Consider the following 16244-nt stretch of genomic DNA (forward strand, 5'->3'; position numbering starts at 1 on the left):
CGGAGAAAATTACCAAGCTAATTATTTAATTAGAGCTTGGCGAGAAAGTCAAGCCAGGGTAATGCTTCAGACAGGCCCCAGTGTGACTGGCAGAGGAGTTCACAGGCCTGTGGTCTGTTACCCGGGCCAGGCCTGTGTTGTCCCACATCAGCAATACCTGCAACTCATCCATGCCAAGAGCAAGATTTTCAAGGAACACGCAGCCGTCCTTGTAGCCACATGAATGGGGTTTCATTGGGCCTGCCCGGAAAGAACCACAGCATAGGCCCGAAGGACACAGGTTCTTTATGCCCAACAGCAAAGTTCTCAATGGTCTGCTTTGTCCGAGCAAAATGCCTTTGCCCACAGACAGTAGGGCATTATGCTGTATGGCAGAGCTTGCAAGATGGAATGAGAATTTGGGAGGGTGAAGGCTCCAAGTAGGAGGTTTCTCCAGCTCCTCTGACTATTTTCCCCCCAAACATTTTAGGATTCACAAATTAAGTTTGAGTTTTAAATGACAGATCCCCATCTCCCCTTTCCAGGATGTCAGGGGAAGATGCAAGCAACCCCACAACTCCTTCTCACAGAGAACCCCGGCTCCCACCTTTCTCACTGCTGATGTCTTCTATGGGATGAGGTCACCAATGACCTATCACCCTTCCACCAATCCTTGTGGGTTACATGCTGCCTCTTGTCCCGTCTGTCCTGGTGGTAGGAGCTGGCCAGGAGTCCCCGGTGCTCTTCCTCCTCCAATCTATGGATCTTGGGGAAAATAACTTCTCAGGACAAATTCTTTAAATAGAGGGTTTCTTGTATTATTGTTCCTAGATATAAGCCACTGGTAATGACAACACATTACAAACATAAATAGCTCCTTCATGATATTTTTATTACCTCTGGAATATCCTTAAAGTAAGGGCTTTTCTGTTGCATCCTCTAAGTTTAAAGCCAACTGATTCACTAAGAACATTATTTCCATTCTCTGTTATAATTATTTCCATGAAATAAAGTTCTGGACTTGGTGGAATTTATTTCTTTTCTCTTTGTCTATCGCCCTCTCGTTTTCGATTCTTTAAATCGTTATTTTTAGTGATGCATTCACCACCGTAAACCTGTATGCAGCGCATGGCTTATTCTGAGAAGTATCATCCTGCAACACATAAAATTCCAGTAAACCCCACTGGAAATAATTAACACAGAGAAAGGAAGCTAATCTCAGAGATAAAAGAATTAAGAGTCAATATCCCATGCATAAAACATACCCTGTACTTAGTTTTCAATCTAAACCTTATAATCCCCTTTGATTAGCAATAGAGGGGCTTGGCAAATGGATACAATTCTAGCTCTCTCTCGATTGTATTTTCAGCACTGCCATCACTACCATCACAATGGGCAGCGTTTTCCAAAGCCGTTGACCTTGGCCGACTTTGCTCCCATTGAGGCCAATGCTAAAACTCCCCTTGCTTTCAGTGGGGGCAGAGTGAGGACAGTGTTGACCCCTTTAGGAAATCCCAGCCCTTTACATACACATTCAAACCCTGCACTCCGTGTACCGGGGGCCCTGTCTCCGCCTCTCCAACAGCAGGGTTTTCTTGCTTAGTCTCCACGATGAATGCCACCAGGCCTCCTTCTGCTGACAACACTGATGGGACGCTCATGCCAAGTGCTTACCCTGCTCTCTAAGGGTCCATCTACACTGGGATAAAAGATCCAGGGCACGGGCATGGCTGGCCCGGGTCAGCTGAAAGGGCTCAGGCTGAGGGGATAAAAATTGCTCTGTGGACATTCAGGTTGGGACCTCACAGGATCCCAGAGCTCGGGCTCCAGCCTGTCTACATGGCAATTTTCATGTGTGGCCCTGGAGCCAGAGCCACACGAGCTTGAGTCAGCTGACCCGGGCCAACTGGGTTTTTTTAATCCCTGTGTAGACAAACGCTAAGAGTGATGGATTTCAGGAGTGAAGAAGTCACCTGGAAACCTGCTCTTGGCTCTGCCAGTAGTGGAAAGGACCCACTGATTGCAGCTGCCCTGTGGATACTGGAGCAGGAAGCCATCCCTGAGACAGCTGGGGCCCAGCCTGCTGTGGCTTTCAAGAGCAGTACAAGGACCTCAGCAGAGAGCTGGAACTGGATGGGGAGCTGGGGCAGAGTGCAGAGTACTGGACCGGTGTGTGCTCGTCAGTTTACAGTACCCAGTAGTGGGCTGCTGCAACTTTCATGCAGACTTTGCCTTCAGTCCCACAGGCAGAACAGTGCCTCGGCGCAGCCTGCAGCTGACAAAGGCATGGCTTGTTGTGGCCTGGCCCTGGAAGGAAAGGGTGCAACCTTCTGGTAAAAGACGTGAATAGCTACCACGGTCATTTGGGTGTCAAGGATCAGTGATGAGTTCAGGAGGCCCATAAGATTCATGGGTTCATAGATTACAAGGCCAGAAGGGACCATAATGATCATCTAGTCCTGCATAACACAGGCCAGAGCATTTCTCCCAGCGAGTCTCGCATCAAGCCCATAAATTCTCCTTGAACCAGAACAGACCTTTACAAAGACACTCAGTCTCCGTTTAAAGACTTCCAAGTGATGGAGGATTTACCCCCCGTTGCTAGGTAAATTGTTCTAATGGTTGATTTGGTTTATCGTTAAAAAACTGCATTGTGCCGGGAGTCTGGATTTTTACTGCTCTCTCCACTGTAATTTAAATACTTCCGTCACCTTTGAATCTGGGCACAATGGGTGAGATTTTCAAAAGGGACGAGCACTGGCCAAATTATCCACTGCAGCATCTAACTTCACCTCTCCACTACTTCAGTTCTCCCTGATGGAGCCTCAGTCATCTCCTCTTCATCCGCGTATTTCTACCACTCGGGTGTGGGACATTGCCTGCATTTGAGCAACACAGAGCTGGGCAGTATCAGTATATTGTTTCATAAGGTTACCAGACCCAAGAGGATCTGGTCACATCCAAACCTCGCAAGTTGCTACCCGCAATGAACCTGAAGCTGGAACCTTCTGAGGTTCATCCAGTGCATCGACGTCTTTGCTGCCCATGTTTCTGGTTTCGCCCGATCTCAACTCAGGCTTAGATCAGGCTGTGTGCTTGTGCTCACCAGGCTCTGATGTGCCTTCATGTCACACCCCGAGTGTAGGTAAGCAGCTACCAGGCAAGAGAAATCAGATCACATGTAGTCTGCATCCCCGGTGGGCAGAAATCAGAGGAAATTGATAATACACTGAGATATCATTTGAAAGTTCATTTCAAAATATTTGGAAGAAACAAGATGTATCATGCTTCGGAGACTGCATTTTCTGAAAGCCCAGAAGCGGAACCTGTAGTGAGCTTCCTGGCTGAGAAGAGACAGGGCTCAGTTGTAATGAATACAAAGGGGATACTTCATTAAGGCTAAGGGACTTGAATAAACCCTGCTGTTCTCTCTGACTCTGACCCAACGCAACCGCTCTGCTACCTAGCATCACCACACCGGAACTCTGTACATCTTGGCAGTCAAGGAAGGGACTTCTGATACCCTGTATGGTAACCATCTTTAATGAAAAAAGAACAGGAGGACTTGTGGCACCTTAGAGACGAACCAATTTATTTGAGCATGAGCTTTCGTGAGCTACAGCTCACTTCATCGGATGCATCCGTAGCTCACGAAAGCTCATGCTCAAATAAATTGGTTCGTCTCTAAGGTGCCACAAGTCCTCCTTTTCTTTTGCGAATACAGACTAACATGGCTGCTCCTCTGAACCCATCTTTAATGAGACGTCTGTCTACAAGATTAGACACTGGCACCGTGGAATCAAACAGGCGACTGCTGTCTCTTTGCAGATCCATGCTCTGTATGTTTAAAAATACATAATGCAGCCCCACTTGGCTTACACAGTCTAAATCACTGTATAAATAAGGAGCAATTTTTAACAGTGAAGGCAAATATAAACCATTGGAAACACTGACCTCGGCACACAGGGATTTCTCTATCACTTGAAGTCTTTAAATCGAGACTGGATGTCTCTCTAAAACATACACTGTGGCTTAGCCAGAAGGGATAGCCTTGAAGCAGGAACCACTGGAAATCTATGACCTCTACTATGCAGGAGATCAGACCAGAGAATCATAATGGTTCCTTTCTGGCCTTCAAAATCTGTGAATCGTGTGGCAAATTGCCAGCACTACTATGATGGGTCTCGCGCTTTCTCTTCTTGGGGGCGGGGTGGGTTCAGGGCACCGTTTCTTGCCCCTGAACTGGGGTATTAACTGCCCCACTAGTGTCCTAGAGGAGGGGAGTGGAGAGGGAGGGACCCGGGCATGCCCTCTACTCCAGGTCCCAGCCCAGGGGCCCTAGGGATAGCGGTAAACCACTAGAACTAGTTGTTCCTTTCCCTGGGCTACTTTCCTTTCCTGCCCTTCAGCTTGTGGGGCTTCCTGCTCTCCCTCTGCACAAACCAGGTGTCCCTTCACCGAGGGTCTTGGTCTTCTTAGCCCACCGCAGCACTTCTCCAAACTCTCCTCTGCTTCCCTCCAAACTGCTCTCTGCTCCAACACCAACCCACTCTGCTTCAACTCCACCAAACGGCTCTCTGCTCCAACGCCAACCCACTCTGCTTCAACTCCTCCAAACGGCCCTCTGCTCCAACGCCAACCCACTCTGCTTCAACTCCTCCAAACCGCTCTCTGCTCCAACGCCAATCCACTCTGCTTCAACCCCTCCAAACTGCCCTCTGCTCCAACGCCAACCCACTCTGCTTCAACCCCTCCAAACCGCTCTCTGCTCCAACGCCAACCCACTCTGCTTCAACTCCTCCAAACCACTCTCTGCTCCAATGCCAACCCACTCTGCTTCAACTCCTCCAAACCGCTCTCTGCTCCAACGCCAATCCACTCTGCTTCAACCCCTCCAAACTGCCCTCTGCTCCAACGCCAACCCACTCTGCTTCAACCCCTCCAAACCGCTCTCTGCTCCAACGCCAACCCACTCTGCTTCAACTCCTCCAAACCGCTCTCTGCTCCAACGCCAACTCACTCTGCTTCAACTCCTCCAAACCGCTCTCTGCTCCAACGACAATCCACTCTGCTTCAACTCCTCCAAACTGCTCTCTGCTCCAACGCCAACCCGCTCTGCTTCAACTCCTCCAAACCGCTCTCTGCTCCAACGCCAACCCACTCTGCTTCAACTCCTCCAAACGGCCCTCTGCTCCAACGCCAACCCACTCTGCTTCAACTCCTCCAAACGGCTCTCTGCTCCAACACCAACCCACTCTGCTTCAACTCCTCCAAACGGCTCTCTGCTCCAACACCAACCCACTCTGCTTCAACTCCTCCTCTTGTCTGATTGAAGCAGGGGGGGTTTATCATGTGCCTGGCTTCAGGTGCTTTAATTGGCTTCAGGTGCTTTAATTAATTTATAGCAAACTTTCTTCCCTCTACAGGGAATAAGGCTCCCTTCTAACATTCTCCTGCTGCCCTCTGGCCATGCTGTATCACAATCCATAATAAATGATCTTGCATTTTTACTTCCCCTTGTGTCCAAACCTCTCAAAATGCGGCACCAAAAAGAGTTTGCGCTCAAAACACCTCATGAGGCAAGGTGCATGCGAAGATCATTTCACTGCTGAGGAAACTGAGGCAGAGGGGGTAAGTGACTTGCCCAAGGTCGTACAACAGAGGTGCTGGTTCTCTTCCCTGTTACCAGAGGAAGATAACTGGGGGCCAGAACTGAAATGAACAAAAGCAGACAGTGTGAGCAACAAGGAAGAAAACCAGCAATTCCCTGGAGAGAGCAAAAAATGCACTAGATCCTTTCCTGACATCGTTCTTCCATGAGAAGAGTTGCTGTAAGTGCTGCAGGAATGTCATGCAATCACAAATAGGAGGGGACGTGGCTATAAAACAAGCACCCCATTAAGACGTGGCCTACATGCTATGAAAAAGTTTGAGAACCCCCATCCTATAACGTAGCAGTGGCAAAGCCAGAAACAGGCCCCAGGAATTCTGACGCCCAGAGACCTACACTAACCTCCAGAGGTTGCACAGTTTGTCCCAATATGGAGGATTTTGATCTTTGTTCCATCCCAGCCTTTCTAAGGGGGCTGTCTGCAAATATTTGGCCAAGTTACAGTTTTCCTGAGGTATTGCACATCTTACTGCCCTCAGCCTTCTCTAGAGTGAGTATCGCACAAGTTACACGGTTGCTTATATCTGTGACGCAATCTGGTGTTATTTCCTTTCAGCAAAACACAAGAGATCACCACACACAGCGTGCTGTCTCCCACGAGCAGGGCCGATCAGTTTTGAATTACAGCAGCATTTACGCTGTATGTAATGTGGAGCCAACCAAACCATTCTAAACTCATCAGAGCGTGGCAAGGTGTATAATGGGCTCTACTGTAAGTACTTATACTTATGTCACCATCGTTTCTGAGGGCCTCACAGTCTTTAATGTATCTATCCACATAACACCCCTGGGAGGTAGGGCAGTGCTATTAACCCTGTTTTACAGATGGGGAAACTGAGGCACGGAGCAGCTAAATGATTTGCCAAGAGTAACACAGGAAGTCTATCCCAGAGCAGAGACTTGCACCCAGGTCTCCAAGTCCTAGGTTAGTGCTCTAACCACTTGGAAACCCTTCCTCTCAAAATACTACCTTGGTGTTTGATGATTTTGCTTCAGAAACTTGGAAATATTTGTAATTTGCGGGCTTCTTCATTTTTATGTATGTTGCATGGCACCATGGGAATTACCCTATGACAATATAGGTATACAGCAGCCACAAAATGGTGATAAGCTGTTGAGATAGGAACAGGATTGGGCCTACAGATTGTTTCCTCTCCTTCTCTAATACTTTAGAGTTAGTGCCACCATTTTTTTAATGGTGCCTATCCAGACACAGCCTAGTCTTGCCTAGCCTGTGATGAAAGAGGCATTTCAGAAGCAGATCAGATATATTTCCAGATGCCAGAGAAAACCAAACCTTAAAGCTTGCACAACAACAGAGGAACCCCTCTGAATGCTAACAATATCATCTGCCTTTTTTTCTGTGGCTTTAAGGATCACAGAAGCTTAATTCATTTGTTTCACCGCAATTGCTTTTTGCAATGAAATTGAGCAATTTAAGTCATTACCTCCTGGTAATTGCCTGTTGAACATTTGATAGCACATACTCTGCTTCTGTATATCGGTGGCTTACAGCTGTTCCCAGGAAGAGCCGCGTCAGCACATTCCGATTCACCTTTTTGCAGGACCTTCTCACAAAGGAACTACCACCCCTCTTTCCACGCATTATGGGACCTTAAGGTCCACTGCTTCAGATGTTACCTACAATGCAACTCTGAAAAGAGACTCAGGGGTCAAACTGGAGAGGGGAAGGAGGTGGTCCTCTTTCAAGCTCCACCCACAAAATAAGCTCCACCCAAGCAAGTCCCCAGAATGAGACTCTGATGACAGCAGATTGTGTAGATGTTTGAAATATGGCCCTGTGAGCTCCACTGGGTGCCCCTCTGCACAGTTTGAATATCCCCAGATGCTCTATTAGGCTTTTCCCAGGGCTGCATGTTTGCTCCCACTCAACTTATTCCGTGTCAGATAGGCTCAAAATTGCAAGTGGAGAGATGGGTTTTTTTCTAACAGCCAGAGCCACAAGCTGGGACTTGGATTCTCTTCCATCCTCACTAGCAATGGCGATTCTGCAATTGGTGGCTATATGGTGTTGAATCATGAAGGTCCGTCCGTGCCCCACAGATGCAGGACCACTGCCGGCAGAACAGCTGATTACCTGTGTCAGCAAAGTTCTAGCAGGCAGCAAAGCAGTCCCTGACTCTTCCTGTGGGCGGCTGCAGACTATGCCAGGGGCCGGCTTTTGCTAATTGGTCAAAAACTACCCTTGTGTTGCTGGTTAGCCCAGCAGGGGCTAAACATAGCGAAAATCTGTTAGTTATTAGTAAGGTGACGGCTCTGACTTGGAGACACCCGGGGAGCAGATCCTGTATGTAAGGAGGGGCCATTTCTACCTAGACAATTTTCTGACCATGATCTAATCTTAAATAGCTCCGTGCAGCATCCCCGCCCTGCTGACAGACTGCGTGCTGGCCTGTGAGGGTCAGATCTTTGGGCCAGGGGCCAGGAAACTGACTAGTCCATTTTCAGGAGCTATATAAATAAAATAAGAAGGAGCAGAAACAACTGAGTGCAAAGTTATCAGCCAAGCAGACCCAGGTCGTGCTGTGTCCGAGAGGTAAGAGGATCTCATGGCAATGAGTCGCAGCAGTGAAGTGCGTGGCTGGACTTCACTGACCCTGTTTTCACTGCACTAGGTATGGACACCAGACTGACGAGACTCTCCAAGCGCTGGCCCTGCCTACACGGTGCTCAGTGTAAGACCCAGAAAGCATGCTTTTCTTTGCTTGCTCCAGCGTCCTGCCAGTGGTCCGGGGAGTTTGTCTTCTGGATGTTACAGGCACAGTAAGTTCTTTGCAATTCGGAATTTCCTGGTCCTGAGCGGCCTTTGAAGGTATCTGCACATTTGTACATTTCACAGGCAGGCCTGTTGCAGAGCAATGACTGAAGCCCTCAGAAGGATCAGCCCAGATAAACAACTGAAAGTTCAGATACTAATTGAAACCACTTGACCCTGTCTGGTCTGTAAACAGGGCTGGGAATACTCTCACTGGATTTCTGCTCCCTCTTACTTCAGATCCAGGCTGGGATTCCAGCAGGAACACCACCCTCTGGTGCTGTTTTTGTTTCTTCTGTTTCCACCCAAAGTTCAAAATAGGAAGGGGTAAAATGAAACACGTTATCCTGAGAGAAAAAGGAATCACCCCTAAAACACAAATTTGAGCTCGTCTTGGAGACTGATTTGCTCATCCTTAGCAGCATGGGCACAAGGAGCCAGATGCAGAGGGATTCTGCCTGCTTTAGGGTGCACTGAGGCACTCTGTATAATGATCTCCTCCCATGGGTTGTGACCAGAGTTTGAACCGAGCACATTCAATTTGTGGCCCAGACCTTGATCACTTGAGCTAAAGAAGCAGTATCAGGAGTAGGTTGTTATCCTCTAGTGGAGCAGCCCCCTTACACGCGCTTTGCCAGGGATGCAGGATTAGGCTGCTAGGTAGCTGGTTGTTCGTCTCTAAAGGCAAAGTAGCAGCTCTGTGAACATCTGACACTCCCTTGGGGCTAGGATGCTTTTCCCAACTGCTAGTGAAGGGACATGTGGCATTTTGACATTCAGCTAGGCAGCGTAAAAACCACCAACAAAAAATAGCATTGCAGAAATATTAAAAAGCAAGAGATAAAAAGAAGCTAAAAAGAAACACAGAGGATTAAAGCTGAAAAGGCAGGGAGATAAAACGACAGTTATCCACAAGCAGATTAGTTCATTTCTCCCAACGGATCCCAAATGCCATTCCTTGCCTCTTTTCTCTTCTCCACACAAATAGGAACCTGCATGCCTCTGAAACTAAACACTCCCCTGCTCCCTTCCTGCAACACACTGACTCTATTAGAGACTCCAAAGCTAGCAAGACTCATTGTCTTTCCAGATGGGTTTGTCACATAAGTGCAAGGGGAGAAGTTTGAGCTCTTGATTGCTGCCTCTGACTCTTCCCTGACAGATCTGCAATTCTCCCAGTGCCTCAGTAAGCTGGATTAATAAAACATTGGCTTTGTAGCACGGGCAGAGAAATGCAGATGCACAAGGACTCCGAGTGGGTCATCAAGATGCCACTTCTTGCGAGGGAAGCCTCAAGACTTTTTGTCCCCGAAGGTCTGGTGTTCCAGCATCACTCAAGCTGCGAGTTATATAAAGCACAAGGAGCAGCTCCTATAAATAAACTACCCTGAAATTTTCACTTGAAAACAATAATCTGTCTCAACTGCTCTTCGGAATGAAAAAGCATCTATTCACTGAAATTAAATCCTACCCATCTCAGGAAAGAATATGGGAAGAGGACTCTGGTTTCCATGGGTGAGCGCTCTGTGCCTAAGGGATGGCTGTCTGGCGTTGTTGCTCAGAAATCCATCTCTAGCTCACATGAAAGGTGCAATCACCTAAATTCTTCTCTCTGCCTGGTTCAGTTAAAATCTTGGCCTGGTGTAAATTAGCATAGCCCCTATAGCTTTAGGGTGATTTATACCAGGCCTAAGGCTCCGGCCATCCTTACTTGGGCTGAAAGAAGCAACTGGTATTCTCAGAGACAAGTGCTTTTCCGGCTGCTGTATTTTGCAAAGTAGCATTTTATTGTATTGCGTCAACTGTATGTTTCTTGCCATGCATCTTTCTTCTCAGAAAAATATGTGGTTTCCCCCCGCTTGGATTCTGAACAACACAGCTGCTGCATCTCAGACTGGGGATCCCTACGTGTGCCATGGTGCAACCGGGTCCCACTTGATGGTCCTGCCATTAAGATGCCTTTGGACTCTACCTGTGTGCCATCAGCCGTGAAGGGGTTAAGTGGAGGGCCAAATTCAGCCCTGACACAAACAAGCTCACTGCAGCTTCTCAGCCCAGGGCTCCATGTGGGATGGGGAGTTTCTGCCCTTTCTCTCTTTTTCGATACCGCTACAAGTTTATCAGTACTTGGCCCATACGCTCCTTGGGCAGGGATGGTGTGTCCCTCTTTGCAGTGGTATGCACATAAACAATATCAGCCACTCCCACCCCCACCCAAAACAATCTGCATGCAGTGGACAAAACCAACCCATCTGCAGGCAGTGCCTCACCGGGTCCCAGTCTGGCTGATCCGGCTGCAGGGGACTGACTTTGCCAAGGAGGAAGAAGAATCCTTCCGGAGAGAAAGTGCCCAGCACCCAGAAGAACCATTTCTCTTCTCCCTCCCAGCTCTCCTTGTATCTCCTTCCTTTACGTTGCTTTACTTCTCTCCCCACACACTGGCCGTGGTGCTGAATGCGGATGAGTGACATACAGCTTTCTCCAAGCCTAGGCCACCCTTTCTAAGCTGTTTAGTCCACGTTCTGCCCATGCCACCAAGCTGCTTTTATTGCGGGTGGGGTACCAGGTAGATCAACACCCCCTGTGGTGTTCTAGGCACGCCCCGGGGCCTGGGATCAGGCCTGCTGAGCTGGCCTGGCTCTGCAGCAGATAGGATGCAGGGAAAGTTCACAATCGAATTTTCTCATGAAATATTGGCCGAGCAGGAGAATGCAATTCTGAAGGCTATTTAGCTGGAAATAAAAGGAACTTTGAAGTGTGCTCTAGTCACAAAAGCAGAAAATAACTAATTTGATGGCTGTTTGCCGCTGCGTTCGCTCCCCAGATCTGACAACAAGAAGAAGAAGAAAAAAGAAAGAAAAACACCTTCTCAATGCTTCACAATCAAGGAAACCCAGTCTGGGCTTGGGTGGAAGCTGTCAGTTTAATACCATGCTGAGGTTACTGCACTGAATCCAACCCTGTCTGACTTCTCCAGGCAGGAAGCGGAGCATCTGCGCGATTAGGATGAGGTGAGAGGATGAAACAGAAGAAGAGATTCAAGTGTGAACGGGAAAAGGCAGCGTCCTCTAAACAGCCGATATTCTTCTGCCTGCAGCAAAGGATTAACTAAGGTGCCATGCCACACTCATAGAGGAGATGCACCACATACGTCCCGCTAGAGCCAACAGTGAATTTCACCTGAAGAGAACAGCCATGGCCGGTCACAGTATCCATGGCAGGGCATCTCCATGTGCACTTTCCTTTCACCCATTGTTAGGAGACGGTAGCAGCTATGTCAGTGCAATTATTATTATTATTATTGATTACTTGAACTATCATCATGTCTGGGAGCCCCAGCCATGGCCCAGGGCCCCATTGTGCTAGGCGCTGTACAAACACAGACCAAAAAATGATTGCAAATCTTCTGCCCCAGGCAGAAGGAAGGACAGAGGTGAGAAAAGCGTAAAGGGGAGACCTCCAAAGAAAATCCCAGGGCTGCAGGACATGGTGCTGGGGATACAATAGGTATCAATGCTTCTCTCGCTACTCACCCAATGTGCCAGCATTCCCTGGTGGGCGACTACCGTGCAAGGTCCCCCTGCCAGGGCAAAGAAGTTATTCACTTTCCCTCCCAGAAGTCTGTTACGCGGCATCGCTAGTGTAGACCAACTGCCGTGTTCCACCCCAGAGGTGGCTGCATTTCAGCGATGATTCCCTGTAGACACAGCTTATAAAGCATTTTGGGGTCCTTCCAGAGGAAAGAAGCTGTGCAAATAATAACGATATTTAAAACGTGCACTAGCTATGCTGCTGCTCCCATCCCCCCATCTATTGCAAATCTTACGCCAGCTCTTAAGTTATCAGCAAGCCTCTTCCTGGAAGCTGCAGCCTCCTCCTTTCATTTTCAAACCGATTTCAGATTTGATCTGGTAGGCAAATATAGACACCTGGTTTCTGGCAACACGCTGCTTAGAGAAATGTCATCGTCACTGACTTCCCCTGCAGCCGCTTCCAAAAGGACAGAGACAGATAGTCAAAGCTTTGATCGGTTCCCCAGGATTAAAGCTCATCGCAGAATCTGTCTTGGCTTTCGTGTGCTTCCTCTGCTTCTCTCCCACTTTCTGATGGGCCAGGACTCCCATGCCACACACACAGCAGGTAGCTCCCAGGGATGGCTCAGGTAAAATAAGAGGAGGGAGCGGCTTTGCCTGGCACTGGACTGGGAATCAGGAGACCTGGGATTTACTCCCAGCTCTGCCACTGATCTGCTGGGCGACCTTGGGCAAATCACTTCCCCGCTCTGTGCCTCTGTTTCTCTTCCCCTGTGTGTTTAGATGGTCGGTTCTTGGGGGCGTGACCTGTCGGCTACTTCGTGTTTGTGCAGCACCTAGCACAATAGGCTGTTACCCACAATCTGAAGAAGAAGAGCTACATCACGGTGCGAACTGCCCGCCCCCCGGTCTCCCCTGGATTTTACAGTGAGGGCAGCAGCCAACCCGCTTTACGTATCCTGAGGTTGTTTTACATCGTTTGGGGCAGTGAAGCCATAAGCTAAGTCACCGTCAGGGCAGGGAGAGTGCATGGCCCAAGGCTGCCAGCTCACAGTGTAAGTGAGTGTGCGGGGGGCAGGAGAGTGCCGGGTGCAGGATGGCGCTGGACCCAGGAAGCCTGGTCCCCACAGGCCTGCTGGGCATGGACTTAAAAGGAAATGTCTTTAGCCCAGCAGGGTAGCATGCGAAGAGAGGCAGATGTACGCTCACTGCTGCAAAGGGACTATGCCAGGAAGGCATCCTGGGGGCTGGGGGCGGGGGGGAGGGGAGTCTCCTGCACAGAGCCAGGACTCCCTCACCCACTGAGACCCATGGACCAGAGACAACCACCAGCTATAACGTGCCCCAAACGGGGGCAGAGCAATAGGAAGAGACCTAGGGGAGAGTGCTAGCCGACTGCAGGTAGCGGACTCCGGCCTTCCGGCACCCAGAGGGCCCCTGGGTTGGAACCCAGTGGAGTGAAAGATCCTGGGCTTCCCCTAACCCTGCACCACTAGACAGCACTGCCGCTGCAGCCTCTTACTGCCAGGTGGTGCTGATGTCACAGGCCATATCTCGCCTCACTCATAGCGAGTCCAGGGGGCTGGGGGCTGCGGAGCAAACGTAACAATGGGGCTCGTGCTCACCCAGTTTGTCGTTAAACTCTCAGACAATGGGATTCCCAGACTTCGCCTTCCCACAGTAGAGGAAGAGGAGAGGAAGCAGGTTTGCCAGGCAAAGACTGTCCTAGGCTGGTGGCTCTCCAGTAGCATCCATGCTATGATTTAGCGGCCCTCCACCCCATTTCACATACCCGCCCCCACCTCCCTCCGAAATGTGATTGCTCCTAGAGAACCCCGGGGCTGTGGGAACTGAACTCCCAACTCTGGAGAGGTGGCCTGTGGAGAAGAGGTTGAATGCATTGGGGAGGGGGAGAGGATCTAGGAGAATGCAGCTGACTTTGCTCTACATGTTCTGTGTGTAGAGATCTCACTCCTCCGGTGCTGGTGATCCGTCTCTTATCACCCCCTGCTTCTCATCGGCGTCTTGCTGTTCAACGTTTCCAGCAACCCCCTGACGAAAGCTGCCCCAGCTTAGCCACAAGCCCCAACCTTGTGGCCTGCCCCAGAGGGGTCCCAACGCTGCGGCTGGTTCGCCACCATTCCCCTAATTGCTCAGTCAAACCAGCTGAACACTGGACCCCGATCAATCCAGCTGTTTAAGATTCGCCAGTGGTATTTGAATGCGAGGAAAGGCCTTGAGAGGGCAAGCCACCGCTGCGGCTAGTGTACAATCGGTCTGCTATTGGCAAGGAGTGACATCAGATTATCTATCTGCTTTCAGCATGTTTGTGCCAGTTTCCAGCAATCCCACTGGAAACATGGTTAGCCGAGGCAGCCCGTAATTTCATTAAGATCACGAAATGTATGTTCAGCAGATTTCGATGACATTATCGTCTATGACTGTCATTAAGTTAGTGAGGCTTAACATCCCAGCATGAGGGGAGAGAAAGAGAGAAGCTTGCAAGGCCAAGCGAAAATGAAGGCTCTCTCTCAAAGCGCAGGCAGCCTCAGAGGGCTTGGCAGAGGACAGGGATGGCTGGACAGGGCCTGAGCAAGAGGACCCCGGTGTGCAGGGAGAGCGGGAAGCTTATTCCATCTGCTGAGGGCTGCACTTGGGCATTTTCTTTTCCTCCAAAGCAGGTTGCCGGTGAGTCAGCCCCTGAGCCCGGGTCACCTGCTGATGATCGTCACAGGGAGAGCCACTGTCTGCCAGCATCAAATCAGGGAGCTGACCAGGATAAGGGCGAGAGTACGCGATTGCTAACCCCATGCATTCAAAAATCTTGAGTTTTCACCCCCAAATATCAGGAAATTGGCTTTAAAATAATGAGCTTTTAAAAATATAATGAATGTGGGGTTCTCTTTATTCACGTTCTGGCTTCTGAAGCTCTAAAGAGCGCTCAGGGGTCATGTTTCCCTCCATAAACACGAGGGCTAAAAATGTACTTTTTTTGAATGAATGAATGAATGAATGAATGAATGAAAGCAGAGATTTTCCTCTAATCACATGAAACCAGGAGCTGGAGATTTAAGAAAAAACACCAACTATTGCAAGACCCATGATGCACAGATTACAGGGCCAGAAAGGACCATTATGAGCACCAAGTCTGACCACCTGCATAGCTCTGAATTAATCCCCGTTGGAACTAGGGCAGACCTTTTAGAAAGACATCCAATCTTGATTTTAAAATAGCCAGTGATGGAGAACCCACTGCACCCCTTGGTAAGTTGGCAACCTGGACCTATTATCCCTAAAGCTGGTAAAGGATATCAGGACCTTTGGGGAAGTTCCCAGAGACCACCCCCATTGCTACAAAAACCCCCTCCCAGCTTTTTTTTTATTTTACAGAGGAAAGGAGGACAATGTACCAACCATTTGTGCCTATTCAACCCCTGTCCAGAGCCGGCTGCAGCCCCTGGGCAAAGCAAAGGAGGCAGAGGAAGCCAAGATGCTTGAAAAGTTCCACTAGCCTGCACTGAGAGAGGCCTTTTACTCCATCTGGCTGGGCCTGAGGGTTATTTTGACTGTAGTTAGTCCATGGCAGTCATGCAGGTGAAGCCAGCGGGCATCCGATCTCACGCCTCAAGGCGCGCACTGCTCCCTGCGTGGGTTCCGGAAGGAATTGTACACGAACACATTCTGCACAACTGGCCAGGTGCATTCGAGTGGTTTTGCCTTCCTGTGAAGCATCAATCAAGGCTGCTACCACGTCTGAGCCAGACTGGCAAAGCCTCTGCTTCTAAATTATCCTGACCCTGGCTTCTGCTTCCCCATTCAGCACAAACAACACTGCTCAGGGAGCAATTCTTTTCCTCTCTGGCCGTGCTCGCCTCTGGCCAGATGCACACTCCAGCCCCCCGAGCCACATATCCAGGTAGAGCTGACTGACCCACTCATTTCTCAGCAGAGCAGGTTCTCTCCTTCACTGCCGGCTCAGATCTTCAGGGCTATTTCTTATCACCGTTAAGCATATGTGGTACTGCTCATCTTCAGGGTGCTTGCCATAGGTAAACACAGGGGCCGGAGGAGGGGTGCGGGGGGCGGGGGAAGGGAGAGCTAGCTAGGAAGGATTTGTGGAAGGAGTGGGTTTTAAGGAAGTTCTGGGAGAAATTCCCTGGCCTGTGCTATACAGGAGGTCAGACTGGAGCAGCGGTTCTCAAACTGTGGGTCAGGACCCCAAAGTAGGTCGCTACTCCATTTTAATGGGATCGCCAGGGCTGGCTTAGACTTGCTGGGGCCGGGG

The sequence above is a fragment of the Eretmochelys imbricata genome, chromosome 15 (genome assembly GCF_965152235.1).
Source record: "Eretmochelys imbricata isolate rEreImb1 chromosome 15, rEreImb1.hap1, whole genome shotgun sequence".
Lineage (NCBI taxonomy): Eukaryota > Metazoa > Chordata > Testudines > Cheloniidae > Eretmochelys > Eretmochelys imbricata.